The following is a 16477-nucleotide window of genomic DNA, read 5'->3' on the forward strand; positions in this document are numbered from 1 at the left end:
CTGCCAAGGGGACATTCAGCAATTTTGGGGAGACATTTTTAGTTATCACAATAAGGGGTAGGATGCTCCTGGCATCTAGTGCATAGAGGATGCAGGAAAACCTCCTACAATGCACAGGGCAGCCCTGCACAGCAAAGAATTACCCAGCTCAGAATGTCTACAGTGCAAAGGTCAAGCCACCCTGGGCCAGGAAAAGGATCAACATTGCCATGAAGGGTAAACCCCAATTGCCATCCCAGGTGTCTACTGACTAAGTGATGTCAGGTGAGTTGTTCTCGCCTCTCCTGTGTCTCAGTGTTATCCATACAGTGGAGGTGGATTCGCATTGATAGAGGGATTAACACAGGACCAACCCTGAGCTGCATCTTCCAAGCGTCCCAGAAGCCCCCATCTTACTTAGTTTGGTTTCTTGAAGAAGCAGACACAAAGGCAGGGATTTGAGTGAAAGCATTTTATTTGGAGAGTATGAATAACACAACAAGAAAAGTGGACACAACCCAGGGAAAGGGTGACAGCCTGCCACATGTGTGCCACAAGACCAGCAACAGGAGCAGGTGACCAGAGTTTAGCCTCATGAGGAGACACTGGGAAAGGAGGCAAAACACACGCTTCAGAATTATTCCACTCCAGCTTCAGAGAGCTCCGGTGGTATTTTTCCACCAGGACCTCAGCTACACGTGCAGAGCAGCAGCCGGGGCACTCCAACACGTCTGAGAGACGTGAGTGAGGCCAGGACAGCATCTGCTACAGCTTCATAAGATGCCGTCATTCCTTTCCGGAATCATCAGGAGAAAGTGAAATTTTATACATCTGAAAGAATCTGGCACAGTGCCAGGTGCTTAGAAGGTCCTCAATAAATAAATGTCTCATATTATCTTGTATGTTGTTCAAGCAGAGGGTTGAGTCCACAGGGTTCTTTGGAAGGGTTCTGGGTCACTCACCTAATCATGTGGAAAGTTGAGCATCTGAAACCATCCCAATAAACTTCATTCAAGTAATCAGGGAAGAAGGGAGGGAGAGAAATGAAACTGAAACAAGTTTGCAGCACACCCAGCATTGATCGTGAGGGCGGCCTGTTCTCTGACACGCTTCCTTGTTGTTGTTTGTTTCTTGTCCTAGAATCACATAGACCCTGTTACAAGATTATAGATCCCCTTATCTGCTCTAGAGATAACAACTGGAACCTTATGAAATGTTGTTTTCCTTTGAGATATACTTTGACATCCTGCATGCCACTAAAACCACCAGCATCAGCAGGTCTGAAGGACCCCACAAGAAACTGACTCACCAAAGCACACAGGCTCCACATCCTGATGATTTCATCCTCCTCGCCCTGACCAATCAATGACCCCAATTTTCCAGCCCCTCACCCTCCAAGATCCCCTTTAAAACTGCAACTCAGAACTCTCGGGGAGATGGATTTGAGGGTCTCCTCCCATCTCCTTGCTAGGAGCCCTGCAATCATTACACTTTCTCTGCTGCCTCCTGGCTGTCTCAGTGCATTGGCCTGTTACTACACAGTGGAATATGAACTTGTTGGTCCCATAACACATCCGGCCTTGAGATACAAAGGGTACAGGGCTGCTCTGGTTTCAGAGATCTCAGCAGCAGGAGTTCACAGACCTTCTCTTTAAACATTGCCATTGAAGGCCACAACTGCAGTCACCATCCATCACTGTGTATCTATGGTCAAGATTCAATGTCTAGGGAAAAAGATTCTGAGTGCTCTAACTTAGTCCTAAGTTCACCCCTATAGTCAGCACTGGGTTGTGTGGGAAGCCTTGCACCAAATCACAAAGAGCAGGCTGGCAGCTCAAAAAAGGGATGCAGGGTCATAACTCATAAAAGGCAAGGGTTATAATAGCCCTCCTACCCTTCTTCTCACCCAGTGCATACATACTTCCTTATTTCCATAAATACAACTTCACAATGGAGACCCACCCTTTCTACAGTGGAAAATAATCTGAAGTCTCCTCCAGCTATTGCAACTAAAAGCAATGGAGTTGCACTTCCCCAAGTCCAAACCTCTAGATGATGTCCATTTCTCCCCTGGCTCCATTGCTTCCTCCGTAACAGGCACGTGATCCCAGGGGACCACTGACAATAACGTGATTGGCTGTTTCACCACAGCTTGCCATGGGCTGCTCTTCTTGTTCCCATCCCAGAATATCAATAGGAGGCTCATTGATTTCCACACTGATCTTTCCTAAAAGGTCCACAAAGGAAGAGATACTGATCAGACAAATGCAAGACATATTCACCATGCCTACTTATAAGGGAGACTCAATGGGAATTCCCTCCCAGAGAAGTGAGGGTTTCATTGGAGACACAGACATTCTTCAAGAACCCTGGAACCACTGACATTCGATGTGTGTGATTTTCAGTGTGTAATGGAGAAAAGGTCATAGTGAAATCAGGCAATTTCATAACTTCCGGTCCCTCAATTAGCTGGTAACACAGTGACCCAAAGCTCAGAACCCTATCTGTCGAACGGTCCAGGGCTGCTGCAATGTCCCCTGACCCATCCCTGCACTGGCTAGACTTCTGGGGGAGTCCCCTGAAAGCAGCCGCTGAGACTGCCAGCTGCTTCTATATGGGATGCAACGATTGAGGCCACTTAGAACACCTGTGCCTTGGGATCTTCAGATGGGATTCTTCCCGCCTTGGATTTGGCTCTGGTAACAATTAAATCCCGTATCCACTCAGGTACAGTGTCAAATCTCCACCTGCAGAGAAAGGAATTTTGTAAACTAAAATTTGTCAGACTTATGAACATGGAAAATTTTACTTCCGTTTCGTCTTAGATGACCAACATTACCAGTGAAGAAGGGAATAAAGCATAGGAGTAAAATAATCCAATAAGTTTGGAAACCGCAGTGAAGTTATAGTCTCTTCATTTTAAAAATAGCACATGACTGTCCCTAAGCATTCAAGCCCCACGCTTCACTGCAGGGGACGGCCTGGCTGTCCATAAATCACCTGCCTTGTAAAGTGGCTCTGATCGAAGGCCAGTGTGTTGCCTTGATAAACTTATATGCACTTTGGTGAATAGACACACTTAGTTGTTCACTTCTATTTTTTTATTTTCTTTCCCCAATCCAGTCCTTAAAACAGATTTCCCCACAAAGAAATTTTATTGTAATTTTAGAAAAATCTCCAACTGCAACCACGTGTAAATCACAACTGGTAACAGCCAGGTTTCATGTTATCAAAATAGCCAAGAATGCTTTTCAGCTGAGCTATAAGCATGTGATATTAATTACATGGAGGAACGCCGTGCTTGGGAAACAAGTTTGGATGAGAAAGTCTGACACTGAAAATGTGCTTGAAATAAGGGATACTCTGGTAATGACATTGATTCTATTTTCCACTTTAATAAATGATACCTTTCGGCAGCTCACTTTCATCCTCAGATAAATGAAGTGAAATAAATGTATCAGTGTGGAAACACCATCTCTTCACAGTGATTCAGCTTGGAAGCTGAGGAGGGGCAAGGATGCCTCGGTTACTGTTTTACTGTGAGGCCTGGGAAGCAGCGGGAGAGACTGCCCCATGACTCTGACATCCTACGACTCCCAGCCAGGAGCAGATGCTTCCAACGCTGTCCGTTCTTTCCATAGTGCCGTCTGCTGCTTGGACATGACACTTTTGAGAGGGGACTTAGTTGTCGCTAATCATGCTCCGATTTTAGCAACAGCAGTTGACCACTGTTCAGAAAGATCATTTTTTCCCAACAGATTTCTATTAGGAAAGAATGTGTTTACCTGGTGGAACTATTCTGGGATGTGCCACAACGCGGCATTCCTTTCATTCCTTCCCCTAGAACAGGGGAAGGAATGGACCCAGTTGGAGAGACATGTTCTCCCATGAGGCCATGCTGTCAAGGTTTGGGGGGAAATAGGCTGAATTATTTAAATATCTAGCCAGGTGAGAAGCAACAGAGAGCCTGTTCCTTGGAAGCTGAGCCCTCCCCCTTTCCAAATGAGTGGCCTAGATGTGCCTCTTCAGCTCTGTGGTTCTGTTTCCTTCGTCTCTGAGAGACATAGCACCTTTCTCATACCAACTCCACCAGGTTCTGGAAGGAAAAGTCTCTGGGAACTTCTCCAATCTGCTTCGCCCCCATTCTCTAGTAAAAAGCAAAGTCTTTGGATGGAGAAATAATGAAAGCATTCAAGGAAGCTGCCTCCATAGCTGCACCTTCTCATGGACAACCACTGCCCCTTGCGTGCAGATCTTATATGACCAAGACAAACGTTTAGGGGACAAACCACTGAGATGCTGGGGGTTTGTTATCACACATACTTCTAGTCTAGCCTGATTGTGTGTGTGTGTGTGTGTGTGTGTGTGTGTGTGTGTGTGTGTGTGTGTGCTGTGTGCATACTCTTGTCAAATGATTATTCTATAAGCATGAAGAAAAATACAGGGCACATCCTGTGATATTAGTGGGAGGTGAGAAAGAGGGAATTTGTATGTAATTTCTCCCTTTAACAGACTAAAGAAGAAAAACTATATGATCATCTTGAAAGATATATAAACAAGGTTTAGTACAAGTCAACATCATTCATGGTCTTTTAAAACCAACATAAATATTAGGGGACTTTGGCAGGGCCCAGTGGCTCATGCCTATAATCCCAGCACTTTGGGAGTCTGAGGCGGGCAGATCGCTTGAGGTCAGGAGTTTGAGACCAGCCTAAACAACATGATGAAACCTCATCTCTACTAACAATATAAAAATTAGTCTGGTGTGGTGGTGGCTGCCTGTAGTCCCAGCTCCTCTGGAGGCTGAGACCGGAGAATTGCTTGAACCTGGGAGGCGGAGGTGGTAGTGAGCTGAGATCGTGCCCTTGCACTTCAGTCTAGGTGACAAAGCAAAACTCTGTCTCAAAAAAAAGTGTGTATATATATGTGTGCGTGTGTGTATGTGTGTGTGTATATATGTATATATATGTAGACTTCATAAACATGACAACACGTGTCCACTGAAAGCCCACATTAAATATATTCATTATTTATACATAATATACACATTAAATGGAGGAAAATTACAAAGACAGGAAAAAGGCAACAATATCCACTGTCACTGTTCCTTTTTAGCATTGTGCAGAAGTCTGGACAGTATGATAAAAGCAAGGAAATGAAATAAGAGCTGTAACAATAGGAAAGGAATCAATGAAAGTTTCATGTTTGTAGACGACATGATTTTCTATCTAGAATATGCAATAAGTTCTACAGACAAACTATTTGGAACTAATGAAGGAGTTTATCAACTGAGTATAAGATCGTGTACAAAAACAGCATTATTTATTTATTTATTTATTTATTTATTTATTTATTTTTTTTTGAGATGGCTAGAATGCAATGGTGCAACCTCCACTCACTGCAGCAACCTCTGCTTCCTGGGTTCAAGTGATTCTCCTGCCTCAGCCTCCCAGGTAGCTGGGATTACAGGCATGCGCCACCACGCCCGGTTAATTTTTGTATTTTTAGTAGAGAGGGGTTTTCACCATGTTGGCCAGCCTGGTCTCAAACTCCTGACCTCAGGTGATCCGCCTGCCTCGGCCTCCCAAAGTGCTGGGATTACAGCCATGAGCCACCGCAACCAACCCCAAAAACAGCATTCTTATATACCAATAACAGAAATTTAGAAAGGGTACTTTTTAAATATGCCATTTGCTATATAACAGAAATTCTAAAGTACCATGGAATAAAATATATTGAAAGATGTTACATGAAATTGTCTTTTTCTCAAGATCTTTCCCTGTAATTGATGGAGAGACAGCTTCAAATAAATACTCTCATTACAGTGGGATAGAGGTAATATGAGCTATCATAAACTACCTGGTTATGACAGTTACCAAATGACACCTTTCTTTCTATAGCTGATGACTAGATCTTCAGCAAAATAAATCAGAAGCTTTTAGAGCTTCACATGCTGCCCTTCTCCTTTCCCCTCCCCGCCCTCTTCTGCTCCTGCCTCTCCTTTCCTAGAGCTTAGTCAATGGGCAGCTGGAACTTCTAGCCCTGAGGGTTCTAGGTGCCCCGTAGCCAGGCCTATAGGCCAGAAAACATCAAATCGCTTGGTGCTGCCACAGTTAATTCATTGGGGTTCTTTTTCTCTCTCTGTCTCCAGCTCTGTTTGCTTTTTGTTGTCTTTAATTACTCAGTTAAAGTTAACTGCAAGTTTCATGTAGTTTTGTCAAAATAAATGGAAAGAAAACCCTGAAGCAGGAGATGAATGTAAACTGGGAAAATCTTGCAAAATCACAAAGATAGTTCTTGGTGCTTCTGTTAAAGAAAACATTATTCAGGGATGCTTGTTACAGCACAGTAAAGCAGATGTTATTCAGGACCATCAGGGTTGGTGGAGGAACTACGGCAGTGAGATTTTGTGATGGGGGAGATGGGGCTTGTGAAAATAAGTAACTTAAAATCTAAGCTTTTGGAACTTTAAATTATTTTGACCCTTAAATGAATGTGATTATGGGACCTGAGTCAGGCGAGCAGGCAAACATAACCCAGGCAATTGAAACCTGTGTTTCTCTGATTAGAGATTAGCCTTCTTCCTTCCCTATGTTGTTCTATGAAGTGTAAATGACTTAAAGGCCCTGAGGAAGACCTCTTCCCTATTCACTGTGGATCTTCGTTATAGATAAACTTTCTCCCTGCCTTTCTCACACAAAGGCTTTATGGCTATCACATAATATTGTCTAAAGATGCAATATTAAATATACTGTTTTAAATTGGGAAGAAAATGCAAACAAACAGAAAACAAACTGTCATTATTTAAATTGTTGTAACTCATAAACTAACCTTGTATAGAAAACGTTATAATTGAACTAAACTTCTCTGTTTTCTGCCTATATAAGCAAAAGCTTAATTTTTAACATCAGAGCACCCACCTCATTTCTCCGGAGTCTGTGTTTCCTGGAAGGATATTCTATATTCTCAGCTTTTCAAAGCCTAAATAACCTCTTTCAAGCTGGGTTCTAATTCTTCTGATTATTTCAAGTTGACAGGGTCAAGTTCTACCACAGCAGGGGCAAGTAAGAACTTACAGTCAAGGAGCAGGGAGGGGGCAGTGGATAGAAAATTACTATGAGGTAACATCCGGGTAAGGAGGATTGTGGCTAAATCGACCTAACAGGATTCTTGCTGAAGACAGATCAGGGTATGAGACGTCACCTAAGGGATGGTGGAGGATGAGGAACCTTACCTTGAAGATGAGGAAGATGGAAGATGATCAGATATCAAAGGTTTTGGCTAAACTGACTTAGCAGGGTTCTTGCTAAAACTAGATTTCACAAGGAAGTGCACAGATAGACCAAGAAGTGGCATGAGGAACCTGAGACATGTGAGAATTTTTGTACCTTCCAGAGACAGAGGGCACTGAAATAGATACACTTCTCCCTGAGACGGAGAAAGTTAACCTTCTAAAACCTCTGGAATGAAAGATGACATTTACTGGTTATCTCTTAGATTTCAAATGCTACTGTCAACTGTAATACAAAAAAAATGGTCTCTCTCTCTCTCTCCTCTCTTTTTAACAGGTTGGGGTCTTCCTTGCTCTGTTGCCCAGCCTGGTTTGCAGTGGTGCAATCATGGCTCATTGCGGCCTTGATCTCCTGTGCTGAAATGATCCTTCCACCTCAACCTCCCAAGTCTTTGGGATTATAGATGTGAGCTACTGCACCTAACTAAAAATTGGTCTCTTTATTACATTTTTCTTTCTTTCTTTTGTTTTTTAAAGAAGGATGGTCTCTTTTTAATTAGTATAATGAATACAACCCACTGGCCAAAGAAGAAAGAAATAAAAGCATGTGGATATATATGTGCATGTGGTGTGTTTCTCTGTGTGTGTGTGTGTGTGTGTACTGTCAAGAGACTCGTAATGTCACCTGATAGGTGTACAGCTGCTTTTCAGTTTCAAAACCCCATCTGTAAACACCATGTCATATGATGCCCATGGCAATTGTGTAGGATCCACAGAAATGGCATAATCCAACTGGGGCACAGAAAGAGGAGGAGAGGTCCCTATTAGTCATCAAGGGCAGTGAGAAAGAAAATAATGAGACAAATAAAAACAAACCAGACATGAAAGAAAACATTGATATCCTGGACTTCATTAAAGCTTAAACTTCCGCTCTGCAAAAGACACCACCTAGAGAATAAAAGACATCACAGACTGGGAGAATATATTTGCAAAAGACATATCTGATAAAGGATTTTTATCCAAAATATGCAAAAAAAATCCTCTTAAAACTCAATGATAAGCAAATGAATAACTCAATCAAAAATGGACAAAAGATCTGAACAGAAACCTCTCCAAACAAGATACATAGATGGCAAATAAGCAGATGAAAAGATGCTCAACATCACATGTCATCAGGAAAATGCAAATTAAAACAAGATCCCACTATATACCTATTAGAATGGCCAAAAGTCAGAACACTGACAATACCAAATGCTGGTGAGCATACAAAGCAATAGGAAGTCTCTTTCATTGCTGGTGAGAATGCAAAAATGGTACAGCAACTTTGGAAGACAGTTTGGTGATTTTCTTTCTTTCTTTTTTTTTTTTTTTTTGAGACAGAGTTTCACTCTTGTTGTCCAGGCTGCAGTGGAATGGCGCGATCTTGACTCACTGCAACCTCCACTTCCCAGGTTCAAGCGATTCTCCTGTCTTAGCCTCCTGAGTAGCTGGGATTACAGGCGCCCACCACTACACCTGGCTAATTTTTGGTATTTTTAGTAGAGACGGGGTTTCACTATGTTGGCCAGGAGGATCTCGATCTCCTGACCTCGTGATCCACCCCCCTCAGTCTCCCAAAGTGCTGGGATTATAGGCCACCACACCTGGCCCAGCTTGGTGGTTTCTTACCAAACTAAATAAACGTACTCTTATTATACAATCCAGCAAACAAGGTTTTTGGTATTTACCTAAATGAGCTGAAAATTTATGGAACCCTAAGTTTATGTCCACAAAAACCCTGTGCATGAATGTTTATAGTAACTTTATTTTTAAACTTTATTTTTTTATTTTACTTTAAGTTCCAGGTTACATGTGCAGAATGTACATGTTTGTTACATAGGTATACATGTACCATGGTGGTTTGCTGTGCCTATCAACCAGTCATCTAGGTTTTAAACCCCACATGCATTAGATATTTGTCCTAATGCTATCCCTCCCCTAGCCCCCCAGCCCCCGACAGGCCCTGATGTGTGATGTTCCCCTTCCCGTGTCCATATGTTCTCATTGTTCAACTCCCACTTATGAGTGAGAACAGGCGGCATTTGGTTTTCTGTTCCTGTGTTAGTTTGCTGAGAATTATGGTTTCCAGCTTCAATCGTGTTCCCTGAAAATAACATGATCTCATTCCTTTTATGGATGTATAGTATTCCATGGTGCATATGTGCCACATTTTCTTTATCCAGTCTATCACCGATGGGCATTTGGGTTGGTTCCAAAGCAACTTTATTTGTAACTGCCAAAAATTCGAAGAAACCCTGATGTCCTTCAATAGGTGAATGGATAAGTAAACTGTAGAACATCCAGGCAATGGATTATTATTCAGCACTAAAAAGAAATGATCAAGCCATGGAAAGCCATGGAGGAATCTTAAATGCATATTACTAAGTGAAAAAAGCTAGTCTGGAAAGGCTGCATGCTGTATGATTCCAACCATATGGCATTCTGGGAAATGCAAAACAATGGAGACAGTAAAAGGATCAGTGGTTTCCAGGAGGTGGGGTTGCGGGGGATGAATAGGTAGAACCCAGAGGACTTTGAGGGTGGTGGAACTACTCTATATGAGAGGATAATGGTGAGTACATGTCATATATTTGTCTTAATGTACATTCAGAGTGAACCCTAATGTAAACTATAGACTTTGGGTGGTAAAGTGTCAATGTAAGTTGATCAATTGTGACAAATGTACACTCTGGTGTGAGATACTGATAGTGGGTGAGGCTGGGGAGAGGTGAGTGGCATGTGGGGTGTATGGGAAGTCTGTGTGTTTTCTGCTCAATTTTGCCGTAAGCCTAAAAATACTCTAAAAACGTCCTTTTAATAACTGCACACATAATAAAAGTAAATAGCAAAGATATTCTTCAAGATTTAACGTTTTAGTTAAGAGACTTTCTTTGCAATAATAGGTTAGCTTCTGTTTTAGTTCTCCCAGAACAAAATTCCATAAGTTAATATTTTACTAATCCTTTCTCACAATGTTAATAGAAAACCCTGAGTGGAAATCAGAATTCAATCGTCAAGTCTGTGCAAGTTGAAACCCTGAATTGCAGGGTAGCTTAAGTGCTTTACACACATTAAAGATCAGCTGATTTAGTTACTAGTCTTGGATCTCTTCCCAGCACAGCAATAACGATGGCATTATTAGTGGCTCCAATATGGGATCGTCTTGTCATTCCAGACGTATGAATCACTCTAGGTATTGGAATAACAACACAGGGATTGCTCCCAAAAGAAAGAATTACAGCATGCCTTAATACAGAGACAATAAAGTCAGAAATACTCAGTTACACATGCATAGAAAACCTCAAGTTTATGTTGTAATATCTCTTTAAGAAGCCCAGGATGACTAGGAGAGCAAGGAAATGTCACACTGCTCTCACTTTACAGAAGATGAATGTGATAAAACGCTCATCTCATGAAAGCTGTCTATGTCACCTGTCCCAGAATGTGTTGATTCTAGTCTGAAATGCATGCCACGTTATCCCAACCACTTAAAACCATCAACATTAGCAGATAGGCAAGAAACTGACTGAGGCCCAAATATAGCCTCTCTTTTTTTAGCTTTTCTGGCACAATAGGAGCTGTAGGTTCATAAATCATTTATAAAAACTTCGACTCCATCAAACTTATTAATGATTTTATTTAAAATATAGCTCATGTCTACAGACATTCTTTATTTAGAGTGTAACCTTTTCCATTCTCTTGGGTTAATTATTTCATAAGTGACAAACTGGGCTAGACATTTTTCTTCCCAAACATTTAATTCATTATCTGAAAAATGTGTCCTGCCTCTCTTTACCTAGATAATTCTTACTGTTTCCTGCATCACAACGAGGCATCACCTGCATCAAGTCCACTTTAATTATCTGAGAATCTGCTTCTGCCTCCTACCCACTGGACTGTAAGGAACGTGAGGGTTGAGACCTTGTACCCGGTCTGGTTACTGGCATGGAAAAAAATGCTCATTAAAAGTTTAAAGAATAGGCCGGGCGCGGTGGCTCAAGCCTGTAATCCCAGCACTTTGGGAGGCCGAGATGGGCGGATCACGAGGTCAGGAGATCGAGACCATCCTGGCTAACACGGTGAAACCCCGTCTCTACTAAGAAATACAAAAAATAGCTGGGCGAGGTGGCAGCGCCTGTAGTCCCAGCTACTCTGGAGGCTGAGGCCGGAGAATGGCGTGAACCCGGGAGGCGGAGCTTGCAGTGAGCTGAGATCCGGCCACTGCACTCCAGCCTGGGCGACAGAGCGAGACTCCGTCTCAAAAAAAAAAAAAAAAAAAAAAGTTTAAAGAATAAATGAATGTACGAATGAAAACTGGGAACAACTTCTTTTTATTTCTTCAACAGAATTTAGGTCACACAATTTTTAAAAATTATGCAAGTCAGTTTCTTTTCAAGTAGAGAGATGCTTAAGACTCTTATACTCTCTACTTTAGAGAGATTGAACTACTATATACCGATCACTTTTTCTCACTAAGATTTTTCTTTACTAAATTTAAAACATATAGAAAGTTATAAAATGAATATAAGAAATACCAAAATTCCCACCACATAGAATGTTAACTTAATATTTTCTCCTATTAGCTTCCAGTTATTTTTTAAAGATACAGATACAAGTAGAGGTCCCTTACAACAGATGCACTGTGTCAATCATGCACTTACCACCTTTCAGCTCCAAATTCACCCTTTTTGCCCACTCTTTGCAAATGGATGCGGGCCCTTTCAATACTCTGCCAGCTGGAACAATGCTAAACTTTGTCAGTGGACTAGACAGAGGAGAGGGTTTTGCCCCTTGGTTCAGGTGTGCTCCTGCAGACTGGCGGCTTCCCCAGTGTGCAGCTCCTTTAGAGCCATGGTTTCCCCAGGACCCAGCTCCTGCAGAGCTCATCACCTCTCTAGTTCTCAGTCTCCGCAAGGCATGGCAGCCAGCAGCACCCAGCAGCAGCAACTCACCCCCCTACCAGCACCCTTGAGTAGTTTTGTAGCTCAGCCCTTCCCTACAAACAGCTTTCCCAGAACCCTCTGGGGCAGATTTCTGACCAATGTGACTAGCAGCAGCACCACAGCGACTTCTCCGCAATCCAGTGAGCCATGGCCACGCCCTCTCAACAGGCTCTGGATCTCAGCCCTTTTGAGGGGAGAGGCAACTTCTATCTCGGCCTTAAGCATGGAGGCTGCTGCTTATATTTGTTATTTCCACATTTTTTAGGGTTCTCGTTTTACTAGTCAATGCCTCATTATTCCAATCCCTTGTTATATCTAATTCTTTTACATTCAACTTTCCCTGTTTAAATTACTGGCTGGTTTCTTTCTCCTGATTGCACCTAAGCAGAAATACATACAAAGGGTCCTTCCAACAGGAATATAAAATTTACGTTTTTCTTGTAAGGTATAAAATTAATCAGTGCAGCTGCTATAGTTCCTTCTCCATCTAGAGGTATGATGGGAACTGACATGCCTGATACTCCCTGTCCTGAAAGTGCCAGAGGGGATGATTCTGATTGGGAAGAGCCACCTGCAGAGACATGCTAGTGCCCTAGGAGATTCATGCACTCCTGGTTCCTTTGAGCTTCAGGTCACGGTGACCAATGATTATGCCAAATGGAGTCCCTGGCAATGGGAGACACCCTCCACCCACACACACACCCAGAAGTGTTGAACTCATCACTTCCCTGTTGTGACCACCAGGCAGACTCCTTCTGAAAATCAGCTATCAGCTTGGTCTTGTCCTCTAGTTGAACTGCACACCTGACCTGTAAAGCCGTTGTGACTCTCTGGTCTGTTTAAAGCCAGACTCAATCACTAACATGGTGAGAAGGGTCCAATAAGCCTAGGCTGGAAAATGGAATTCGGACAGCCTGGCCCCAGCAGCGTCTTGGCTGTACACAAAACAGTGGACACAAGCCCTCTGAGGGGAATGCTATCTCCCACCTGAGGCAAAGCTATGGCTTCCTGGGGCCCTCCCTTTACAGAGGTTCCCCTAAATGCAGGGGCCTGGGTCACTGATGGTTTTTCCAAGCTGAACCCCAGTGGTGTCCCCTGAGCTGCTGGGACTACACAGATCCAAAAACAGATGTGAGCTCTCTGCTCAGAAGCAGAATGCATGGCTGTTCTTGTACGTCCAGCCAAGACTGCCTTTGATGCAACTTGCCCTATTTTTAGTCATTCTTGGGCTGTTGTCAATGGCTAAGTGTTTGGTCAGTCTCACTTGGAAAACTACAGATTCCAGATTAACAGCATCCCGTCTGCAGGTCACACAAACTGTGGAAACAAATCGTGACTTCTGAGAGAAACATCTGGGTCACTCACATAGATGGAAATGGTCAGGGCCCCTTCTCTGATGAGACCAATTAGAGCCAAGCTGCTGGTGGAGTCTGCATTAGGCAGATGGCCACGTTGCTCCTCGGACCCATTGTTGTGCTGAATGTGGGAACGCACCCACCACTGTGGATGGGCACGACGTGCAGGGCTCCATGTTTATGATGCGGGGTTCCCACTAAGCTCCTGACACAAGTTGACCTACTTGCCTCACAACGGGGCGATTTCATGGCAGGGTGTGCTGTCCCTGCCGCCCCCCACAGCCTGACCTTTGGGCCCTTCATGGGACTATGGTGGTGCCCTGAAACTCTTGACACCTTTTCAGGTTATGGTGTTATTGTTCAAGTTCCATTAACCAACTCTGGTCACATCATTGTGGCCCTGGAAGTTAATCTTTGCCATATTTTCAACTCTGTGAACCACCAGCAAAACTCAATGGCCCTTTCTCTCCCTAACGCCCACCGGCATCTGATATTGTTGATCATTGGAACAGCCTCCTGAAAACTTGATTTAAAAGACTTCTGACCCTATCTCTTTCATCTCTTCCTGGTCCACACTCCTTAGTCAGGTAGTTTGGTCATGTACGCGGCTCATTACTGACTGGAGTAACATTATACAGCATACTAATAAAAGACACAAAGTTGGCTTAAACAACTGGAAAAACACAATACGTTCTTGATAAGAGGACTTAATTCCTTAAGATGTAATTTCCCCCTTACTATATAAATCTGACGCAATTCCATTAAAAATGCTGGTTTTGCCCTCTGGAGCTAGATTATAGTGTTTGTGTTAAATAAAAAATTAATAGGCTGGGCAAGGTGGCTCATGCTTATAATCCCAGCGCTTTGAGAGGCCAAGGCAGGCGGATCACTTGAGGTCAGGAGTTCAAGATCAGCCAAGTCAACATGGCGAAACCCTGTCTCTACTGAAAAATACAAAAATTTGCTGGGTGTGGTGGTGCATGCCTGTAACCCCAGCTACTTGGGCGGCTGAGGCAGGAGAATCGCTTGAACCTGGGAGGTGGAGCCTGCAGTGAGCCAGGATCGTGCCACTGCACTCCATCCTAGATGACAGAGCAAGACTCTGTCTCAAAAAATAAATGAATAAATAAGTAAAATTAATAAACAAGACTATCAAAGAAAGTTCTGGAAAAAAGCACAATATGGGAGGCTAATCCCATCAGATATTTAAAACATTATAAAACTTCTATATTCAAAGCTTCATGGTATTGATATGTGATAGAAAAACAGGCCAAAGTTTGCATTTGAATAGGACATCTGGAAACAGACATATATGGTTATGGAAGTTCAATAAATAGTGAAGGTATTATCTCAAGTCATGGGGAAGTTTTGAATTATTTAATAAATAATATTGAGTTATGTGGAAAAAAATACACAGGAATACATTCCAAATGGATGAAATATAAATGTAAATAATGAAACTATAAGTCTTAGAAGGGATGTGTTAATTTCTTTATAACTTGTGATTTAAGAAAACTTTTAAAACCATGATTGAAAATCCAAAACCAATGTCTAAAAGATGTACAAATTTAGGCTGAGCCCAGCGGCTTACACCTGTAATTCCAACACTTTTGGATGCCAAGGCAGGAGAATCCACTGAGCCCAGAAGTTAGAGACCAGCCTGGGCAACATGGCGAGACCTCGTCTCTACTAAAAATTATAAAATTAGCCAGGATGGTGGCATGTACCCATAGTCCCAGCTACTCGGGAGGCTGACACAAGAGGATTGCTTGAGCCCAGGAGTTTGAGGTTACAGTGAGCTATGATTACCCCACTGCACTCCAGTCTAGGCAATGGAGCAAGACTCTGTCTCAAAAAAAGGTACAAATTTGACCACGTAAGATTTAAATAATACTGTATGACAAAAAATTCAGATGCGAGGCTGGGTGCAGTGGCTCACGCCTGTAATTGCAGCACTTTGGGAGGCCAAGGAGGGTGGATCACCTGAGATCAGAAGTTCGAGACCAGCCTGGCCAACACAGTGAAACCCCGTCTCTACTCAAAATACAAAAATTAGCTGGATGTGGTGGCACACACCTGTAATCCCAGCTATCCAGGAGACTGAGACAGAAGAATGGCTTGAACCTGGGAGGTGGAGATTGCAGTGAGCCGAGATCATGCCACTGCACTCCAGTCTGGGTGACAGAGCGAGATTCCATCTAAAAAAAAAAATTCAGATGCAAGATCACAAGATGAATGAACAAACTAGGAAAAGATATTTGCAATTTAAGTCTCTGATAAAGGGCTAGATCTCTGTTCAAGGTGAGATTTGGGTGGGGACACAGAGCCAAACCATATCGGTCTCTGAAAATTTGTTTAAAAGATGTACAAATTAACTTACAGTAAACAATGTACAAAAATATAAAGTTCAAAGAAAAATAAAAATGACCTTAAACATACGAAAAAATGCTGAATTGCACGCAGGTAAAATAAATGTAAGTCAAATTACATTGAGATTTCATTTTAAACTGTTTTTTGTTTTTTTTTGTTTTTCCAAGATGGAGTTTCACCCTTTCGCCCAGGCTGGAATGTAGTGGTATGATGTCGGCTCGCTGCAACCTCTGCCTTCCAGTTTCAAGCGATTCTCTTGCCTCAACCTCTCGAGTAGCTGGGATTACAGGTGCCTGCCACCACACCAGGCTACTTTTTGTATTTTTAGGAAAGACAGAGTTTCACTATGTTGGCCAGGCTGGTCTTGAACTCCTGACCTCGTGATCCGCCCGCCTTGGCCTCCCAGAGTGCTGGGATTGGAGGCATGAGCAACTGTCCCCAGCTTTAATCTGTCATAGTAACAAAAAATCCAAAGGTTTGACAATAAGTTTTATTGACAAGAGACTGGAGAAACAGACACTCTAAAACTGGTAGCAATGTAAAATGGAGAATAATTTGTC

At 42.7% G+C, this 16477-nt stretch overlaps 1 long non-coding RNA gene across 1 annotated transcript; it reads right to left on the reverse strand.

The window, feature by feature from the left end:
- Positions 1-439: 439 nt before the first annotated feature.
- LOC126940653 (uncharacterized) lies at positions 440-7027 on the reverse strand. The gene is made up of 3 exons (XR_007720851.1): positions 6900-7027; positions 3765-3877; positions 440-2206 (listed from the first exon to the last, which is right to left on the reverse strand). It is a non-coding gene; the product is annotated as an uncharacterized LOC126940653 (long non-coding RNA).
- Between the last annotated feature and the right edge of the window lie 9450 nt (positions 7028-16477).

Source organism: Macaca thibetana, chromosome 17, assembly GCF_024542745.1.
Source record: "Macaca thibetana thibetana isolate TM-01 chromosome 17, ASM2454274v1, whole genome shotgun sequence".
Lineage (NCBI taxonomy): Eukaryota > Metazoa > Chordata > Mammalia > Primates > Cercopithecidae > Macaca > Macaca thibetana.